Raw genomic sequence first — 12,477 nt, forward strand, 5'->3', positions numbered from 1 at the left:
AGTTGTGTGGCTCATACAATTTTAAATGTCATTTGATGCTCTCCTTAAGTTGAAATGTACCTGGAAACTAGTATGAGGGTGAGGGTGAGGGTTTTCCGACAGAAGTTGGGTGTTGGACAAATTTTTGTTCTCTCCTTAAGTTGAAATGTACCAGGAAGTTAGGGTGAGGGTTGTAGAACAGTTGTGTGGCTCATACTATTTTAATTGTCATTTGACGCTCTCCTTAAGTTGAAATGTACCATGAAAGTATTATCAGGGTGAGGGTTTTCTGGCAGAAGAGGGGTGTGGCTTCTCGGCCTTTTGGCTAAGATCAAGTGTAGTATCTGTTCTTATCAGTTTTTCATGCCGGTGGACAGTAACGCCGATGTGGGGATGGGTGCTGCATGGAGGATGCAGGTGTACCAGGGTTTCCGGGGCTGGTTCTGAGGAATCAGCTCGACGGCTGCCCCGATGTGACCTGTTCCCTCCGGGTCTCGCCATGAGGCTGAGAGGGTCTAGAGCCGAGGTACTTTTGTGCCTCGGGGAGTGGTGACCCCGAGGTGCCGAAACTCACTGGGAGAATAGACTCACTGAGTTGAAGTACGGGCACCATAATCTCTTCACCTTGTGGCACTCACCTCTTGACTCCCGGCCTTCTGGCTAGGATCAGAGAAATTTTTATAGATCCGGGCAGTATATCTGCACACATTCACTTATTTATTTCTTTTTTGTCTCACTGTGTCACTTTTTGCGTGTTGTGTGTTCACAGGATTTGTCAGGATGCGGTAGCCCTTCTGGGTGTCCCTCCTGGCGGTCTAGGGGAGGTGTGTGTGGCCATTAGGTTCCGCACCTCCCTGCAAACACCCCGGGTACTCCTGCTTTGGCAGGGTACCTACCGTAATCGGCTCTGCGGGCAGATACCTTGGCTAACGCCAAGGGGGATGCCGGGAGCATTTGTGGTCCCCTAGTAGCTTCGGCGAAAAGGGACATCGAACCTGGAACCTCGCAGGTACCTTTTGGTCCGGAGGCGAAGGGTAAGATTTGTTGGGGGGCCTCTCTCCTATCGGAGAAGGGCTTGCGATAGACCGCATCCTTTGTGCACGTTTTTTTTAGTGTAACACGTTTGCACTTTTTCTTGCACTTTGGGTGAATCGAAAGCACGTTCCTCGGCTTTAGATAAAAAAAAAAAAAAAAAATGAAAGTATTATCAGGGTGAGGGTTTTCCGACAGAAGATGGGTGTGACTTATACAATTTTGAACACATTTTTTGTTCTCTCCTTAAGTTGAAATGTACCAGGAAGTTAGGGTTTGGGTTGTTAAACAATTGTGTGGCTCATACAATTTTAAATGTCATTTGATGCTCTCCTTAACCCCTTAAGGACGCAGGACGTAAATGTACGTCCTGGTGAGGTGGTACTTAACGCACCAGGACGTACATTTACATCCTGTGCATAACCGCGGGCATCGGAGCGATGCCCGTGTCATGTGCGGCTGATCGCAGCCAGGGACCCGCCGGCAATGGCCGTCTCTCGCGGCCGTCCGCCATTAACCCCTCAGGTGCCGGGATCAATACAGTTCCCGGCATCTGCGGCAGTGCGCGATTTGAATGAATGATCGGATCGGATCATTCATAACGCCGCACGGAGGTCCCCTCTCCTTCCTCCGTCCGGCTCCCGGCGTCTCCTGCTCTGGTCTGTGCTCGAGCAGACCAGAGCAGGAGATGACCGAAAAATCTGATCTGTTCTATGTCCTATACATAGAACAGATCAGTATTAGCAATCATGGTATTGCTATGAATAGTCCCCTATGGGGACTATTCAAGTGTAAAAAAAATGTAAAAGTAAAAGTTAAAAAAAAGTGAAAAATCCCCTCCCCCAATAAAAAAGTAAAACGTCTGTTTTTTCCTATTTTACCCCCAAAAAGCGTGAACATTTTTTTATAGACATATTTGGTATCGCCGCGTGCGTAAATGTCCAAACTATTAAAATAAAATGTTAATGATCCCGTACGGTGAACGGCGTGAACGAAAAAAAAAAAAAAAAAAGTCCAAAATTCCTACTTTTTTAATACATTTTATAAAAAAAAAAATATTAAAAATGTATTAAAAGTTTTTTATTTGCAAATGTGGTATCAAAAAAATTAAAGATCATGGCACAAAAAATGAGCCCCCATACCGCCGCTTATACGGAAAAATAAAAAAGTTAGAGGTCATCAAAATAAAGGGATTATAAACGTACTAATTTGGTTAAAAAGTTTGTGATTTTTTTTAAGCGCAACAATAATATAAAAGTATGTAATAATGGGTATCATTTTAATCGTATTGACCCTCAGAATAAAGAACACATGTCATTTTTACCATAAATTGTACGGCGTGAAAACGAAACCTTCCAAAATTAGCAAAATTGCGTTTTTCGTTTTAATTTCCCCACAAAAATAGTGTTTTTTGGTTGCGCCATACATTTTATGATATAATGAGTTATGTCATTACAAAGGACAACTGGTCGCGCAAAAAACAAGCCCTCATACTAGTCTGTGGATGAAAATATAAAAGAGTTATGATTTTTAGAAGGCGAGGAGGAAAAAATGAAAACGTAAAAATTAAATTGTCTGAGTCCTTAAGGCCAAAATGGGCTGAGTCCTTAAGGGGTTAAGTTGAAATGAACCTCGAAACTAGTATGAGGGTGAGCGTGAGGGTTTTCCGACAGAAGAGTGGTGTGGCTTATACGATTTTTAACACATTTTTGTTCTCTCCTTAAGTTGAAATGTACCAGGAAGTTAGGGTTTGGGTTTGGGTTGTAGAACAGTTTTGTGGCTCATACAACTTTAAATGTCATATGATGCTCTCCTTAAGTTGCAATGTACCTAGAAACTAGTATGAGGTTGAGAGTGAGGTTTTTCTGACAGAAGTGGGGTATGGCTTATACGATTTTGAACACATTTTTTTTCTCTCCTTAAGTTGAAATGTACCAGGAAGTTAGGGTTTGGGTTGTAGAACAATTGTGTGGCTCCTACAATGTTAATTGTCATTTGATGCTCTCCTTAAGTTGAAATATACCCGGAAACTAGTATGAGGGTGAGGGGGAGGGTTTTCTGACAGAAGACGGATGTGGCTTATATGATTTTGAGAAGGATTTTGAACACATTTTTGTTCTCTCCTAAAGTTGAAATGTACCAGGAAGTTAGGGTTTGGGTTTGTGTTTGGGTTGTAGAACAGTTGTGTGGCTCATACAATTTTGAATGTCATTTGATGCTCTCCTTAAGTTGAAATGTACCTGGAAACTAGTATGAGGGTGAGGGTGAGGGTTTTCCGACAGAAGAGGGGTGTGGCTTGTTTGATTTTGAAATGTACCAGGAAGGTATGGTTAGGGTTAGTGAAGGGACCTATCATCTTTGGGACAGCTTTGGTTCTTATTCCTTTTCTTATTACCTAAGAAACGCCAAGGGGGATGCCGGGAGCATTTGTGGTCCCCTAGTAGCTTTGGCGAAAAGGGAATTGAACCTGGAACCTCGCAGGTACCTTTTGGTCGAGAGGCGAAGGGTAAGGTTTGTTGGGGGGCCTCTCTCCTATCGGAGAAGGGCTTGTGATAGACCGCATCCTTTGTGCACGTTTTTTTTTTTTTTTTTTGTGTAACATGTTTGCACTTTTTCTTGCACTTTGGGTGAATCGAGAGCACGTTCCTCAGCTTTAAAAAAAAAAAAAAAAAAATTACCTGCATCATACCAATGGGGGGCTATTTCTAGCCACTGTTCCCCTCCCTTGGACATATAATCCATGTCCCAGGAAGGGTCCGCATCGAAATGCGGCCAGGCTGCCTTATCACCCAGACATAGTCCTTTGACCATATCCATATGATACACACTATTGTCACCGTCTCTGGGGAATAGATCTGCAGCATCCATTACCTCATTCCAGCCTGCTAAATCGTCTACCCATGGATTGATCAGGTAATAGTTTTTTTGGACTAACACGGGCTACATAACATTTGAAAGTTTCCCCTGGCTCTGGTTTAGGGTACTTAGTTTTAGAGCCTTTTGCTCCCATGTTAGTATGTTTGGTTTTGGAGTGTGATCATACAATTACTGTCAGGACTGGCTTACAATCTAGGGGCTCAGTCCGGGGTCGAGAAAGTCATCCCCGGATCCATATGAGGGATATCTGTCTTATCCTCTGGCTGATCCGAGGGCACTGACAGCGTCTCGATCCAAGTAAGTAGAACCATTTTACTTAGAAACTTCGGGAGGTTGCTGTGTCTGGGACACAATAGACAAAGGCTCCAGGAGCCCCATATCACCTTACTCAGAGATAAGTGCACTTAAAACTAAAAGAAGCTGTTCGGGGAACAGAAGGTTACAAGCTTGATTTAACTCTTATATATATATATATATATATATGTAGTTTGTAATAATAAGAAATTTTAGAAGTGATAAGATCATTTGTTTGTGTGAGACATTGACCGGGTGGTAAGTGTACGGTCAAATCTCACTGTGATTTTTTTGTACTGTCATCATTGACTGTGTAAAATTGCATGCGTTGTGGAGAAGAGCTGCAAGACGCACCCCTCTGGCTAGGAGAGAATCTGTTGACCCAGAGACCGGTGAACGCAAGTGGTGGCTCAAAACAGCACTAGTCGATAGGGGTTTTGGGAGAGTGAGCAAACATTAAGACACGAGTCCGCTGATCAGTTGACAGGAATTGTCGGAGCCTTTGCGGTTCAGTACAGCCAGTCCTGACAGTGATTGCATGATCACACTCCAAAACCAAACATACTAACATGGGAGCAAAAGGCTCTAAAACTAAGTACCCTAAACCAGAGCCTGGGGAAACTTGCAAATGTTATGTAGCCTGTGTTAGTCCAAAAAAATTATTACCTGGTCAATCCATGGGTAGACGATTTAGCAGGCTGGACTGAGGTAATGGATGCTGCAGATCTATTCCCCAGAGACAGTGACAATAGTGTGTATCATATGGATATGGTCAAAGGACTATGTCTGGCTGATAAGGCAGCCTGGCCGCATTTCGATGCGGACCCTTCCTTTGACATGGATTATATGTCCAAGGGAGGGGAACAGTGGCTAGAAATAGCCCCCCATTGGTATGATGCAGGTAATAAGAAAAGGAATAAGAACCACAGCTGTCCCAAAGATGATAGGTCCCTTCATGAGAAAGAACGGGAAATAAGTTTGAAAGGGAGAGACCAGAAATTTCCACCACCACCCCCTTCACCGTATAACAGACCCCCTCCAGTAGTGCCTCAGTACCCAGTGTTGACTCCAGATGAAGAAGATGCAGTCACAGCAGTCGTAGCTAGGAGAGCTCCCCAGCCACAACCTTTAGCAGAGTTAGCAGGAGGGGAGGGAGCTGCAGGAAGAGATAAGGACGCTGGTGCTCAAGGAGTTACTAGGAGGGGGTCCAGACCCGCAGTATGTATGACAAACAAGAAGTAAGGGGAAGAAGTTAAAATGTTTGCCCCTTTTCTAACAGCAGGACAGCATCTTATAAAAAAAGCCCATAGATCTAGAGACCATTGACAGGGAATACATTACAGATTACACTTTCAGCATTATACCTGAGTGTCCCGTGAGTCTTCTTGGGAGAGATCTGTTTGTAAAGCTGGGATTGCAGCTCACAGTTGAAAACAACGGTATCAGTATATACTCTGATGCTTTGCCCATTGTAACTCCACTGATTTTTACAAACATACAGGAACACCCAGAGCTAGGGGACATAGACCCATCACTGTGGGCAAATGGGGACTATGACACAGGGCTCATTGATTGCACACCATACAAAGCTACCCTAAAGGGAAGGCAGTACACCTGTATATCAGAAACAATACCCCCTTTCAAGAGAAAAACTTGATGAACTTAGGTCAATGATAGAAGAATTCCTAGAAAAAGGAATCCTGGAAGAGGTGATTTCACCCTACAGCACGCCCGTCAATCCAGTGACAAAGACAGATGGTACTACCCGCTTTGTACAGGATTTGAGGGCAATAAACAACATCATTGTGCCTATTGCTCCTATTGTCCCAGATGTCAATTCACTTCTTTCTGCCATTCCTGCAGACGCTGTCTATTTCAGTGCGATAGATCTGAAGAATGCTTTCTTTTCTATCCCAGTTGATAAGGCGACCAGACCACTTTTTGCTTTTTCCTTTGACGGACGTCAACTGACCAGGTGCAGAATGCCCCAGGGATATGCTGATTCACCTGTTGTGTACAACATAGTCCTCCAAGCCACATTAAAACCATGGTACTCCCCCCCAAGGTTCTGTGCTGCTGCAATATGTCGATGATTTGTTGTTATGTAGCATGTCAGCGGAGGCCAGCATTCAGGATGGTTTATCACTGTTACAATGGTTATCAGGATGTGGTCACAAAGTGGCACTTAAGAAAATGCAATGGTGTAAAACGCAGGTGAAATATTTAGGGTTTGTCCTCACGAAGGGAGAAAGGAGAATCAGCACAGAAAGGGTCAAGTCTATTGCGGGCCTGGTCACCCCGCACACCAAGAAATAAATGCTTTCCTTCCTTGGTATGATAAACTACTGTAGACAATGGATCCCTGATTCCTCCTACTATGACAATGTTCTGAGGCAAGCCACTCTGGAACAGAGTCCAGATTTGGTGAAATGGTCTCCTGGAATGTATGATGCATTTGATTATTTGAAATGTTCGCTCATGTCGAATCCGGGGCTTGGCCTCCCTGACTATAAAATGCCTTTTCACATGTTTGCACACCAAAATTGTAAAACCATGGCGGGGGTACTGACACAAGAACATGAAGGCAAGTTACATCCTTGTGCATTTTTGTCAAAGGTGATGCCCACCTCTGTACAGGGGATGCCGGCATGTCTGCGTTCCCTTGCAGCCTGTGCAATGAAGGTAGAACTGACAACTCCTATTACCCTGGGACACTTGACCTTCCTGCACACCACACATGATGTTGTAGGCTTACTTAAAGGTGTACATACACAGCACATGTCAGCACAAAGATTGGTGCTATCCAATTTTGCTGAAAAATCCAAAAACAGGATTGATCTGCAAAGAGGGGAAGCCGTGCATACCAAAACACAACGCATCTGTCTTCATTGCACATTTTTATACAGTTTCAGCTCTGCTAATCCTACATTCCTCACGCTGCTTCACATGCTTTTCCCTTCACGACCTTGAGTCTCTCTACTGATGTTTCCACATCACTGATGCCAAGCAGTTAGTCACAGACTACATACACAGATGCATCACATGTTTGAGAAACAATCCTAACAACCCATTGATGATTCCTCACCAACACCTTGACTACCCCACTACACCATTCACTCACTTGCAGGTGGATTACACGCATATACCTAAAACAAAAGGTAAACAGGAATATGCATTAGTGATAGTGGACATGTTCTCCAGATGGCCAGAAGTCTTTCCTACAAAATCAGAGGATGCTAAAACTACAGCCAAAATCCTGACCCAACAGATAGTCCCAAGGTGGGGCCGTCCTCTGGTCATTGAATCAGACCGTGGGCCGGCCTTTACCTCAAAGCTCAACAAGGAGATAGTAAGACTGTTACAGGAGGAGTGGAAATTCCATATTCCATATCACCCAGAGAGTTCAGGGGTCGTGGAACGGATGAACAGAACAGTGAAAGACAAACTTAGGAAGGTCACTGCTGGAACATTCAAAAAATGGAAACAAATCCTGCCCATAATACTTGCAGAGATCAGAATGACACCTAATAAGAATCTAGGATTGTCACCATTTGAAATTCTAATGGGTAGGCCCTTCCCTACACCCTGGGCTCAGCGCCCCCCTAGTGATACAGGAAGGGGATTTGGACCTGATCAGAGATGAGTATGTTATTAATCTGATCAAGGTCCTCAGTAAAACTGAAGAAAAAGTTGCTTGTAAATCTCCCTCTCTTCCACAGGAACCAACTCCGGGTTGGAGACCAGGTGATTGTCACGGCCCTCCAGAAAGGAAAGAAGCCTGGGAGCTTCATCTACAGACAACCCACCGAGGTAGTCGCTATCACCAGAACAGCGGTCCTCACTGAGCAGTCACCCACCTGGATCCACGCCACAAGGATCAAGCTGTTAAAGAAAAGAGAGGTACAAACAGGGGCAGACAGCCTTGCCCTCGATAAAGGCAGAAAAGGGGTACAAACGGGGGCAGACAGCCCTGACCCCCAACTAGGCGAAGAAGGGGTACAAACGGGGGCAGACAGCCCTGACCCCCAAATAAGCGAAGGTCTCCATGAGTTCTGGCAGTTAATTGACAAGAATGACACCCCAAATCATACTGATAACAATCTCATTGACTTTTCTGACATGTAGTGACACGGAGAGCTATAAACAAAATTACAAGCAGCAGAATCCTCTAATACCCCACACCATGGCTTTCAAGAATAAAAGAGCGGTATCTGATCCAACATATGAGGACACTTTAGCAATGGAAACAGGAGTCTCAGATGCCAATCTCTGGGTAGAATGGATGAAATACACAGCAGCTTCCATCAATAAAAGTAATTGTTATATTTGCGGGACTGCGAAAACACATTTTGGTACGGTGCCATTCATGCTTCCCTCAAATATAGAAAAATGTTTTTTAAATCTTTTCAAGAATATTTCTAATAATGACACTGATTGCGGAAGCTGGAAAATGAAATACCCTTTTGCTAACAGAGACCCCACACTCAGGGGCAGGTATACACATATACCCATGGAATTACACATGCTATAGGGGAGAATAGGAAGGTGTCAATAGAAAGAACTTTACAAAGGGATATTGTGCTAGTTATAGCTCTGTAGAAGTGTTACTCACTCAGAACCAAGTTTTTTCAATAGGTGACATTTACTAGATCTGTGGCGATGGTAAAATAAGGTTCAAGCTAGAGGGCAAGTGGAAAGGAGAGTGGGGTCTAGCTAAAGCCATTATGAATATTCACATATTCGCAGAAGGGGGAGAACACGTAAACTCTGCCACAAAAGGGATAAAGAGGTCAACGCCTGCAGGTAGCTTCCATCCACATGTATACATAGACACAATAGGGGTCCCAAGAGGGGTCCCTGATGAGTTCAAAACCAGGAATCAAGTAATTGCGGGCTTTGAATCTATCCTTTCTATAATCACTGTGAACAAAAATGTAGACTGGATAAATTACATTTACTATAATCAACAAAGGTTTGTAAACTACACGAGGGATGCGTTACGAGGTGTTGCAGACCAGCTCCAAGCTGATTCCATTATGACATTTCACAACAGAATGGTCTTAGATATGATTCTGGCAGAAAAAGGCGGGGTGTGCAAAGTGCTTGTGGATAATACATCATGCTGCACCTTCATACCTAACAACACTGGTCCCAATGGTAAAGTAACTATTGCAATACAAAAGTTAGAGGACCTGTCTAAAAAAGAACTCAGGTATTACAGATCCCTGGGATCAATATTTTGGATGGTTTACTAACTGGAAACATGATTAACACAATTCGGTATTATAATTTTTGTAATCATTATAGTTATTGCTGCATTTTCGCTATGTGTGATACCATGTATTAGGAGGTTGCTAGAAAAGGGAGTCGCCAATGCCACGGCCACATTTTACCAGGCCACGCCCTCATTGGCTAATGAAGACACTACACCCAGTGGATACATGCAAGGAAGATAAAAAAAGGAGAACCGTATAGTATAAAATAATATAAGGTTCTAAGAGGGGTTACTATATTGTATGCATCCATCACACAGTGTCTTTATCCTATCAGCATTTAATGTTATCTCTTTGCTAGGAATGTAGCCGCGAAGGTAAATTAACCATATTAGGACTTCCTATTCTTACATGTGTTATGGCTTTCTCGATCATCTGTCTCTCCCATGAATTCTCTCAGAAACCTCCGTATACCTAATATTATAGGCTAGAGATTATATAAAATATTTGAGTGACGGAAGGAGGGGTGCAACCCCCCCCTATATTATGTGCTTACAGAATGTTGAATAAACTAGAATGAATTTGACCGGACAAACTGTTGTTACATGTTATTTCTGGTAGATTCATTCTCCTGGATCCAGATAAAGATTTAAATCAAGCTAACCACCGAAGTTCGGTACCAGGGGTACCTAGATAGGATCAGATCTCCTTACAGTTAGGGTTAGGGTTGTAGAACAGTTTTGTGGCTCATACTATTTTAATTGTCATTTGATGCTCTCCTTAAGTTGAAATGTACCAGGAAAGTATTATCAGGGTGAGGGTGAGGGTTTTCTGACAGAAGAGGGGGTGTGGCTTATACAATTTTGAACACATTTTTGTTCTCTCCTTAAGTTGAAATGTACCAGGAAGTTAGGGTTTGGGTTTGGGTTGTAGAACAGTTGTGTGGCTCATACAATTTTAAATGTCATTTGATCCTCTCCTTAAGTTGAAATGTACCTGGAAACTAGTATGAGGGTGAGGGGGAGGATTTTCCGAAGAAGAGGGGTGTGGCTTATACAATTTTGAACAAATTTTTGTTCTCTCCTTAAGTTGAAATGTACCAGGAAGGCAGGGTCAGGGTCAGGGTTGTAGAACAGTTGTGTGGCTCATACAATTTTAAATATCATTTGATGCTCTCCTTAAGTTGAAATGTATCAGGAGAGTATTATCAGGCTGAGGGTGAGGGTGAAGGTTTTCCTACAGAAAAGGGGTGTGGCTTATACAATTTTGAACACATTTTTGTTCTCTCCTTAAGTTGAAATGTACCAGGAAGTTAGGGTTTGGGTTTGTGTTTGGGTTGTAGAACAGTTGTGTGGCTCATACAATTTTAAATGTCATTTGATGCTCTCCTTAAGTTGAAATGTACCTGGAAACAAGTATGAGGGTGAGGGGGATGGTTTTTCAACAGAAGATGGGTGTGGCTTATACGATTTTGAACACATTTTTGTTCTCTCCTTAAGCTGAAATGTACAAGGAAGGTAGGGTTAGGGTTAGGGTTAGGGTTAGGGTTAGGGTTAGGGTTAGGGTTAGGGTTAGGGTTAGGGTTAGGGTTAGGGTTAGGGTTAGGGTTAGGGTTAGGGTTAGGGTTAGGGTTAGGGTTAGGGTTAGGGTTAGGGTTAGGGTTAGGGTTTTCCTACAGAAGAGGGGTGTGGCTTATACGATTTTGAACAAATTTTTGTTCTCTCATTAAGTTGAAAAGTACAAGGAAGGAAGGGTTAGGGTTACCAGGAAAGTATTATCAGGGTGAGGGTGAAGGTTTTCCTACAGAAGAGGGGTGTGGATTATATTATTTTGAACACATTTTTGTTCTCTCCTTAAGTTGAAATGTACCAGGAAGGCAGGGTCAGGGTCAGGGTTGTAGAACAGTTGTGTGGCTCATACAATTTTAAATATCATTTGATGCTCTCCTTAAGTTGAAATGTATCAGGAGAGTATTATCAGGGTGAGGGTGAAGGTTTTCCTACAGAAAAGGGGTGTGGCTTATACAATTTTGAACACATTTTTGTTCTCTCCTTAAGTTGAAATGTACCAGGAAGGTAGGGTTAGGGTTAGATTTTAATTGTCATTTGATGCTCTCCTTAAGTTGAAATGTACCAGGAAAGTATTATCACTTCTCGGCCTTTTGGCTAAGATCAAGTGTAGTATCTGTTCTTATCAGTTTTTCATGCCGGTGTACAGTAACGCCGGTGTGGGGATGGGTGCTGCATGGAGGATGCAGGTGTACCGGGGCTGGTTCTGAGGAATCAGCTCGACGGCTGCCCCGATGTGACCTGTTCCCTCCGGGTCTCGCCATGAGGCTGAGAGGGTCTAGAGCCAAGGTACTTTTGTGCCTCAGGGAGTGGTGACCCCGAGGTGCCGAAACTCACTGGGAGAATAGACTCACTGAGTTGAAGCACGGGCACCATAATCTCTTCACCTTGTGGCACTCACCTCTTGATTCCCGGCCTTCTGGCTAGGATCAGAGAAATTTTTATAGATCCGGGCAGTATATCTGCACACATTCACTTATTTATTTCTTTTTTTGTCTCACTGTGCCACTTTTTGCGTGTTGTGTGTTCACAGGATTTGTCAGGATGCGGTAGCCCTTCTGGGTGTCCCTCCTGGCGGTCTAGGGGAGGTGTGTGTGGCCATTAGGTTCCGCACCTCCCTGCAAACACCCCGGGTACTCCTGCTTTGGCAGGGTACCTACCGTAATCGGCTCTGCGGGCAGATACCTTGGCTAACGCCAAGGGGGATGCCGGGAGCATTTGTGGTCCCCTAGTAGCTTTGGCGAAAAGGGACATCGAACCTGGAACCTCGCAGGTACCTTTTGGTCCGGAGGCGAAGGGTAAGGTTTGTTGGGGGGCCTCTCTCCTATCGGAGAAGGGCTTGCGATAGACCGCATCCTTTGTGCACGTTTTTTTTAGTGTAACACGTTTGCACTTTTTCTTGCACTTTGGGTGAATCGAAAGCACGTTCCTCGGCTTTAAAAAAAAAAAAAAAAATTTAAAAAAAAAGGAAAGTATTATCAGGTTGAGGGTGAGGCTTTTCCAACAGAAGAGGG

The 12,477-nt window shown here is 43.7% G+C and overlaps 2 pseudogenes; both read left to right on the plus strand.

Moving 5' to 3' along the window:
- Nucleotides 1-284: 284 nt before the first annotated feature.
- On the plus strand, nt 285-462 carry LOC130274672 (U2 spliceosomal RNA; annotated as a pseudogene).
- An 11,078-nt stretch (nt 463-11,540) lies between these two features.
- LOC130274644 (U2 spliceosomal RNA) lies at nt 11,541-11,709 on the plus strand (annotated as a pseudogene).
- The last annotated feature ends 768 nt before the right edge of the window (nt 11,710-12,477 follow it).

Source organism: Hyla sarda, chromosome 5 (assembly GCF_029499605.1).
Source record: "Hyla sarda isolate aHylSar1 chromosome 5, aHylSar1.hap1, whole genome shotgun sequence".
Taxonomy (NCBI): Eukaryota; Metazoa; Chordata; class Amphibia; order Anura; family Hylidae; genus Hyla; species Hyla sarda.